We start from the raw sequence: 9,684 nt of genomic DNA on the forward strand, positions 1-9,684 counted from the left end.
TGTCATAAATGGGACCCAGCACAGCCCCATTCAGCTGTCGACCAAGGGATCCCCTTCGGCTGAAAGCTACATTTAAACAAAGGTGCTAGGGATACAGGTGATGGCATTACCCAAATATGGTAATGCCAACATTTGGGAATTTCTTGTCATTAGGTGGGCAGAGCCTGATGGGTAATGCCCCGTACACACGCGTTGATAGTTGGCCGTGAATTTTCGGCCAACGTCCGATCGGCCGAAAAAAATCTGGTGTGCAGGCTATAAAATTTTTGTTGGCCGTCACCACAACGGCCGATTTTCCATCAGTCAGTACAGATTTCGGCAGACAAAAATCTGATGAGCAAGACTGGGCATACTCAGAGAAGAAAAAACACACGGAAAGTAAACCAGCACATGACATCACTTCTGAAGTAGATTTTTGTTGGCCGAGAAAATTAGTGTGCAGTCTAGGCACATTTCAACCAACACAACAACACTGGACAAAAGTCGGACGATCGGTCGGCTGATAATCGTTGAGTGTGTACGAGGCATAACTGAGAGACTAGTTCCCCATATAGTCCCCCCTACTTTGGATTGACAATGCAGTAGGTGGATTCGAAAGCTGCTATTGGATAGATAAGTAGCTATGGATCTGCCCGCTGTCCTGCACAAGTCCGGTGGTCCTGATGGGGACGTTGTCCTTTAGTTCCCATTAGTACAAAACTAACTTGGCCACGCACCTGCACGTGTGATGAACTCAATGGTTGCGGAGGAAAGGTGTGCATTGAGATCAGTGCAGGCGCCGCCAGATTCATGTAGCCGTCTGACAGGTACGTGAACGGACAGCAAGCACCATCACTTTCAGTGCGGCAGCTGATGGAGTTATAGGACACTGGATTTGAATTCCCCCGGTGTCTCAGGAAGGAGAAGGGCAGCACTTACATCCATCACATTTAAGAATTCCTTTAAAATCAATAGACCATAGCAAAAAGAAGTGACAGAGAATGGCAGACAAGCTTTATCGTTAACAAAAAACAAAAAGAAACTGGAACACGTTCTACTCTAGCTGCACAATAAAAAGGGAACACCTACTGGAAGATCTCAAAAACATATTTTATATACCGTATTTTCCGGCGTATAAGACGACCCCCCTAATTTTCAAGTTAAAACATAGGTTTTGGGCTATATTTGCCGTATAAGACTACCCCCCTTCCGAAGCAAGGCAACACCTTTGAAAAACATCAGATTTCTCATAGATCTCCAAGGTACCCTAGTACTGTAATACATGTAATCTCTCATAATATCTCCAAGGTACCCTAAGTATTACCAGTAGATGTAATCTCCAGACGCTGGCTGTGCGGGAATCCTGTACCGGTATACCGTATGTACCGTAGCTTCGGCTACATACAGTATACCGCGCTGAGCCAATCACAGTGAGCGATGTATTCTATTATTGAATACAAAGCCTGCTCGGATTGGCAGAGTCAGAGAGGCGGGCTGATGTTACTCCGCCAATCCGAGCAGGCTTTGCATTCAATAATAGAATACATCGCTCTCCCTGATTGGCTCAGCGCGGTATACTGTATGTAGCTGAAGCTACGGTACATACGGTATTCCGGTACAGGATTCCCGCACAGCCAGCGTCTTGAGAGATTACATCTACCGGTAATACTTAGGCTCCATTCACACCTGGGCGTTTTTTAGTGTTTTTCAGCTCCAAAAAAGAACGTTCCAAAACGCCCAACAAGTAAAACCCCATTCATTTAAATGGCCCCTGTTCACATCTGAGCGTTTTGCAAAACGCCTGTAGCTGAAAAAAGTACATGAGTTTCTTTTTGGGCTGATTACCAGCGTTTTTGATAGATGTCAATGCCTGCCTCAAAAAACGCCTGAAAATCGTGGTAAAAATTGCGGTAAAAAACGCGGTAAAACGCTACGGTCAAGTGTGAATGCAGCCTTAGGGTACCTTGGAGATAACATCTACCGGTAATACTTATACTTAGGTTGTGGTCAGGGAATCAACAGAGTGAATTATACCATTTAATGAGTTACGGTTGAAGCGTGCCGAAACCGTGGTTTGGGCAGGCCTGTAAATAAAGAGGGCCCGCCAAGATGGAATTGTTGAAAAAAGGGGAGTGGAGGGAGGGGTACCCAAAAACGTCAGCCCACTGAGGAGGGCGGCCCGACGTTAAATATGTCGGCCCCTCCCCTCCCACAACTGCAGGCTCCGCCTGCCCATTTACCTTGGAGATATACTCGGCGTACAAGACGACCCCCCATTTTTGGGGGATTTTTTTGAGGTTCAAAAGTAGTCTTATACACCAGAAAATACAGTAAGTTAGACATATCTGAAAGTAGATAAACCCATTACCTGATCAGCTTCCACTTGCTCTGCAATAACACAAGCAGAGGGTCCCCATCTACCTTTATGCCTCGTACACACGATCAGATAATCGGCTGACTTATCTTTCGCACTTTGTTGCAGGATACTAGTATTGAATTCAGCAATGCGCACTAAATGTACGATTCTGGAAAAGCTCCCTGGCTACGTATCAGATAGTGCAAAACAAAAACAATGGCAGCCAGACTTTTTCAGGGTTATTTTCGTGTTTCTGATCATGCGCGCTCTTTTTCTATCGATTTTTAGCGGACGCATACTGTACTGATCAAACGATTGTCGTTCGCTAGGATATCGTACGACAAAAGTTTGTTTGTCCCTTTGGATTTTGCTGGACGAAATGTCATGATTGGCTGTGTACTAACGATCAGATTATTGTGCGATCAATTTGAAAGAGATTTTTTCCGTACAATTGTATGAGTGTACTAGGCATTAGTCTGCCCTGAGTGCTCCGAGATGGTGATGGTGGAACATGAATACAGGAGGAGGCTGCTGGTATTACAGGTTTACAATGAACCATTAAAAGTTAATGATTAACCCATCACAATGAATGACTCAAAGCGCACGCTTTCTCAGGATGCTTCCTATTTCGAGTCTTAGGCACCTTTCACACTGGCTTTCCAATCAGGTCCGCCTGACAGTTTTTAAGGCGGACCTGATCGAATGCTCCATTCACCCCTATGGGGTCCGCTGACACCCACTGCTATCTGATCCAAACCGGTCTGTAAAATCCAGACGGATGGTAACCCTATTTTCCATCCCTCTGACGAATGGGATCAGATAAAAGCGGACAGGCGGTCTGTTTTCATCTGATCTCCCCATAGAGGAGAAAGGAGCTATGACAGGTCCGTCTCTGCACAGTGAACCGAGACAGATCTGTCATCCGCCTGCTCAGTGGGAATCAGCAGATCGATCCCCCGCTGAGCAAAGCGGAGTGCGCCGGGCACACCTGCGTGAAAGGACCCTAAAGCTTCACATAGGCTGATCACAATTTACAATCAGTGTGTGGCTGCTTTAGCTCAACAGAAGTGGATTGTTGGACTGATCTCTGTCATGCTGGAAAACTTGTTGATCGGTGACTGTACCGGCTGTTAGAATAGAATGCCCGGCAAAGGGGGGAATCTTCCATCCATCACAAGAGAAGCATGCCAAAAAAGCTTTGGCTAGACTTCTCTTTTACCTTTTAAATGATGAGTTTAGTGGTTGGAACCTCTGCCTTGCGGCACCGGGGCCCCGGATTATCATCTAAACCAGGACGCTATCTGCATGTTCTGTGTTCATGTAGGTTTTCTCCCACACTCCAAAAAAATTCAATGTACAATATAGGCAAATGCGGTGTATATATTGTTGGGGATTCTATTGATACTTGCATTAAATAATAAACCAGGATTTCTAAAGCTGGCTTCAACGGAGAACTTCATGAAAGTTTTACTAAAGACTCATATGCAGATTTTCTTGCATCTCATATTTCCTGAAGCTGCCCCTGTGCCCATCACTTTCACCAGGGATGAATAAAAGATAGACACAAGAGCACTTTTAGTAAATATCAGATGGACCCAATGCAGGAGGACCTGGCTCGAGGAGGAGGCAGCAGTACATATAGATGCAAAGTGACCTGGGTATACATGTGGCAGTCATACTGATATGTACATGTCATCACAGTGATCTGAACATGTGTACCAATCATACTGATCTGTACATGTCATCACACTGATGCGTACGTGTGTGTCCCCATCATACTGATCTGTACAACACAGTGATGTGTACACGTGTGTCCATCATACCGGTGCGTACACGTGTGTCCATCCTACTGATGTGTACATGCGTTTCCATCCTACCGATGCGTACATGCGTGTCCATCCTACTGATGCGTACATCCCACTGATGTGTACATGTATGTCCATCCCACTGATGTGTACATCCCACTGATGTGTACATGTGTGTGCATCCCACTTATGTGTACATGTGTGTCCATCCCACTTATGTGTACATCCCACTGATGTGTACATATGTGTGTCCATCCCACTGATGTGTACATGTGTGTGTCCATCCCACTGATGTGTACATGCGTGTCCATCCCACTGATGTGTACATGCGTGTCCATCCCACTGATGTGTCCATCCCACTGATGTGTACATCCCACTGATGTGTACATGTGTGTCCATCCCACTGATGTGTACATGCGTGTCCATCCCACTGATGTGTACATCCCACTGATGTGTACATGTGTGTCCATCCCACTGATGTGTACATGCGTGTCCATCCCACTGATGTGTCCATCCCACTGATGTGTACATCCCACTGATGTGTACATGCGTGTCCATCCCACTGATGTGTACATGCGTGTCCATCCCACTGATGTGTACATGTGTGTGTCCATCCCACTGATGTGTACATCCCACTGATGTGTACATGCGTGTCCATCCCACTGATGTGTACATGCGTGTCCATCCCACTGATGTGTACATGCGTGTCCATCCCACTGATGTGTACATGCGTGTCCATCCCACTGATGTGTACATGCGTGTCCATCCCACTGATGTGTACATGCGTGTCCATCCCACTGATGTGTACATGCGTGTCCATCCCACTGATGTGTACATGCGTGTCCATCCCACTGATGTGTACATGCGTGTCCATCCCACTGATGTGTACATGCGTGTCCATCCCACTGATGTGTACATGTGTGTCCATCCCACTGATGTGTCCATCCCACTGATGTGTACATGTAGGGTAGCAGTAGATCAGGGCTATGATAGGAGTATTCTATGTCTCTCTATATACACATACGTGGCTGTAATCGGATCACTGCTCCTCATCATGACACAGCCCAATGATTTGTGAATTGCCCCATTTCCACCCCCAGACATCACTGCACACTCTCACCAACTTCTGTATTTTCCCCTCTTACTGTTTCTGACTCAGCCACCCAGGTGATGATCGCCCGCCCTAGAAGGGATGCACTCAGTTCTGCACTCACCCAGCTCCGGCGTCCAGTGTCGGTGTACCTGGCAGCAGCTTCCCCTTTTGTTGGTGCCTGTGATCGCCCTCTTCCTACAGCTGCCTCTCCTCACCATCTGCTGACATGGGTACATCACCTTCGCGGCTTCCCATTGGCTCAATCTCCACCACGTGTTCCGCCTGCCAAACTGTATCCAACCAGGCAGCACCGCCGCGTCTCGTCCACGCCCACCCCAGACACGTCACCCCCTAGCCCTAGAGCCGTGTGGGAAATGTAGTTTGGCGGGGAGGAGCGGTGTGAGTGAGATACACAGGATTCTCAGAGAGGTGATGTGAGAGGAAGGCGTCCGAGAGAGATACGAATACGTCCAAAGCTTTCCCATGGCTGACGCTTATAGACTTCTATATACTGGAAGACTCCACATAGGAGGATAGATAGGGGGGTTTTATGTTATCCAGGAGCCTCTGCTACCTTCTGTGAGGAGAAATACCTCTCCCCAGAGGAGGTGACACAGAACCTGGTGTGTTCTTTCATTGCTCAACATCTTATGTCACCATGAAAGTTATTCATGTCATTCAGGGGAACAATATTTTATAAAAGCTCCAAATACACCAGACACAGAGGCCTTCATCCTTCCAGAGACCGGGGCCTGCTTATATTGGGGGCACACTACTTCCTTTCTGTGTGTTATGCACCTTGTGTGGTTTCTTGCGTGCGCCTTGTGTCGTTTGTTGGGGCAAATCCAGAGCTGGTTAAAGCGGTTGTATCCCGCTTTTTGACACTTTTACCTACAGGTAAGCCTATAATAAGGCTTACCTGTAGGTACAAATAATGTGCCGGTTTAGGAGATATTTACAGTGCATGCAGCCGCTCGCGCGAGCGGCGCATGCGCTCTGAAGGTCCGGGGGGGACCTTCAATTAAGTTGCGCGGGAGTGACGTCATCGCGGCTCCGGCCAATCATCGCGCCGGAGCCGTCTCTTCCGGCCAATCAGCGCGCCGGAGCCGCCGAACCCGGAAGAGACGACGAGGGATCATGGCAGCGCCCGCAGCGATGTCCGGGGGTCCGTGTCGGGGCTTCGTTTTAAGGTAAGTTATACATAATGGGCTAGTATGCGATGCATACTAGCTCATTATGCCTTTGTCTTGCAGGTTTTTTTTTTTTTATTGGGTTTACAACCGCTTTAATGTCACTGGTCCCCAAAAAGTGTCAAAAATGTCAGTTAGGGGTCCGATCTGTCCGCCGCAATGTCGCAGTGCCGCTAAAAATCACTGATCGCTGCCATTACTAATATAGGATCCAAAAATCTATCCCGTAGTTTGTAAACGCTATAACTTTTGCGCAAACCAATTAACCACTTAAGCCCCGGAGGATTTGGCTGCTAAAGGACCAGGGGTTTTTTTGCGATTTTTTACTGCGTGACTTTAACGGACAATTGCGCGGTCGTGCGACGCTGTACCTAAACGAATTTGACGTCCTTTTTTTCCCACAAACAGAGCTTTCTTTTGGTGGTATTTGATCACCTGTGCGATTTTTTGATCACGCGCTATAAACAAAAAAAGAGCGTAAATTTTGCAAAAATAACAATATTTTTCACATTTTTTTATATGAAATTCCCCAAAAAAAAAAGTAAAAATCAAAATTTTTTAACATTTTTCGGCCAATTTGTTTTATGCTACCTATGTTTGGTAAAAAAAATCGCAAAAAGCGTATTTTGATTGGTTTGCGCAAAAGTTATCGCGTTTACTAACAAAGAGAAAGATTTTTGTCATTTTTGGTGTTTTTTTTTTTAACGCGTAATGGCGGCGATCTGCGATTTTTTTTTCGGTACTGCGACATTGCGGCGGACAGATCGGACCCTTGACTGACATTTTTGACACTTTTGGGGTTACCAGTGACATTACTGCAGTAATCAGTGCTATACATATGCACTGTTACTGCAAAAATGACACTGGCAGGGAAGGGGTTAACTTTATTGGACAGGGAGGGGTTAAGTGTGTCCTAGGGGCGTGCTTTCTACTGTGTAGGGACATTCCTATTGGTGTAAAAGCAAAGATCAACCGTTCTACATAGTAGAACGGTCAGATCTTTACTTTTACACAGGGAGAACTGACAGGCAGCTTGTTTACACAAGCCGCTCTGTCTTTCTCCCTTCACAGGAGCGATCGCAGTGTGACTGGCGGACATCGAGTCCGCCGGTCACACGCACTGACTTGCCTGTGAACGAGCCTCGGCGGGCGCGCACCCGCCCGCGATAGGCTCGCAAGTCAGTGACAGGCGAGTGACGTACCGATACGTCACTCTGCCTGGCCGGGGCTGACCGCCGCAGTATATAGTCGTGCGGCGGTCGGCAACCGGTTAAAATACGCTTTTTGGGATTTTTTTTTTTTTTACCAAAAATATGTAGCAGAATACAAATTGGCTTAAAATGATAAAAAAAATGATTTTTTTAATTTTTTTATTGGGAATGTTTAATAGCAGAATGTAAAAACGACGGTGTTTTTTTTTTTTTTTTTTTTTTTTTTTTTAAATTGTCACTTTTTTTGTTGTTTATATATTAATATATTAAAGCGGAGTTCCACCCTGGAATTTTTTTTTTTTTTTAAATACCCCCGGGACAGTCAGGGCTAGTGCATTCCACAATGGCTAGCCTCTGATCTGTCCTGGGGTTGCACTTACCTGTTAGGACAAATACTTACCTTGAGAACGTCTTGTCCAGCGCTGCCATCTCAGATGTGGGCAGCTTGAAGCCAGCGAGATCCTCTTCGGCGTCCTCTTCCGCCTTCTTCGGTCCCACGATGCCCTGCGCCGGCCCCGCCGTCACTTCCGGGTCGCGCGCGTCATCCCTCCACAGCTTCTGGGCATGCCCAGAAGCTGTTTAGAAGAGGATGACGCGCGCGCACCGGAACTGACGTCGGGGCCGGTGCAGGCGCAATGATTCCTGGGAGCGATGACGTTCAGCTCCCAGGAATCATTGCAGAGCCAGGAAGTGACGACGGGCCGCGGCCGAGGAAGAAGGAAGTAAGGTAAGTATATTTTCTTCGCTACGAGGTAAGTAAAAAAAAAAAAAAAAATGCGATTATCCATTTCTTTTTCAGGTGACCCGGAGCGAGAAGATGGAGGTAAGTATAAAAATAGGGTGGAACTCCACTTTAAAACCGCAGAGGTGAACAAATACCACCTAAAGAAAGCTCTATTTGTTGGAAAAAAGGACATCCATTGTATTTGGGTACAGCGTCGCACGACCGCGCAATTTTTTTTTAAAATAACGCAGTGCCAAATCGCAAAAAATGGCCTGGTCATAAATGGGGGTAAAACCTTCCGGAGCTGCAGTGGTTAAATGAGGCAGGTCACGAACTAAGAGATACAAAATTGGAATATAAATGTAATAATTTATTATACATACAGTTATTGATACAAATGTAGACATCAGTTACAAATATGATGCAAACATGTATACAAAAAATGCATATATTTGTATCAATAACTGTATGTATAATAAATTATTACATTTATATTCCAATTTTGTATCTCTTAGTCTGTGACCTGCCTCATTTACAATTATAGTTTCCCCTTAACCACTTCTGGACTGGAAGGATTTGCCCCCTTTATGACCAGGCCATTTTTTGCGATTCGGCACTGCGTTATTTTAACAGACAATTGCGAAGTCATGCGACCCTGTACCTAAATAAAATTGACGTCCTTTTTTCCCCACAAATAGAGCTTTCTTTTGGTGGTATTTGATCACCTGTGATTTTTTTTTTTTTTGCACTATAAACAAAAAGAGCGACAATTCTGAAAAAAAAAAAAAAAAAACAATATTTTTCACTTTCTGCTATTTAACATTCCCAATAAAATAAATTTAAAAATCAAAATTTTTCATCGTTTTTTGGCCAATTTGTATTCTGCTACATATTTTTGGTAAAAAAAATTCCAATAAACGAATTTTGATTGGTTTGTGCAAAAGTTATCACGTCTACAAACTAGGGGAAAGATTTAGGTAATTTATTTTACTAGTAATGGCAGAGATCTGCAATTTTTAGCGGGACTGCGACATTGCAGCGGACACATTGGACCCCTAACTGATATTTTTGAAACCAGTGACTAAAAATCAGTGCTAAATATGCACTTTAAAGCCCCTTTCACACGCGGTAGTCCGTCGGGGGACTCAGTTTTTCTCAGCGGGGGATCGAGCCGTCTATCCCCTGCTGAGCAGGCGGGTGACAGCTCTGTCTCCGTGCTGTGTGCAGAGACAGAGCTGTCAGGTCCCCATTCTTCTCTGGGGGGAATCGGATGAGAACGGACCATCTGTCCATTCTCATCCGATCCGATCCAGCAGACGGATGGAA

The 9,684-nt window shown here is 45.6% G+C and overlaps 1 protein-coding gene across 1 annotated transcript in view; it reads right to left on the reverse strand.

Moving 5' to 3' along the window:
- Positions 1–5,499, reverse strand: part of ACLY (ATP citrate lyase) — a 139,662-nt gene extending 134,163 nt beyond the window's left edge. The window contains exon 1 of the mRNA XM_082271448.1: positions 5,355–5,499. The gene's annotated coding sequence lies outside the window, so the exon portion shown is untranslated. The remainder of the gene's footprint in view (positions 1–5,354) is intronic.
- Between the last annotated feature and the right edge of the window lie 4,185 nt (positions 5,500–9,684).

This window comes from Pelophylax lessonae, assembly GCF_965119305.1.
Source record: "Pelophylax lessonae genome assembly, chromosome: 11".
Classification (NCBI taxonomy): domain Eukaryota; kingdom Metazoa; phylum Chordata; class Amphibia; order Anura; family Ranidae; genus Pelophylax; species Pelophylax lessonae.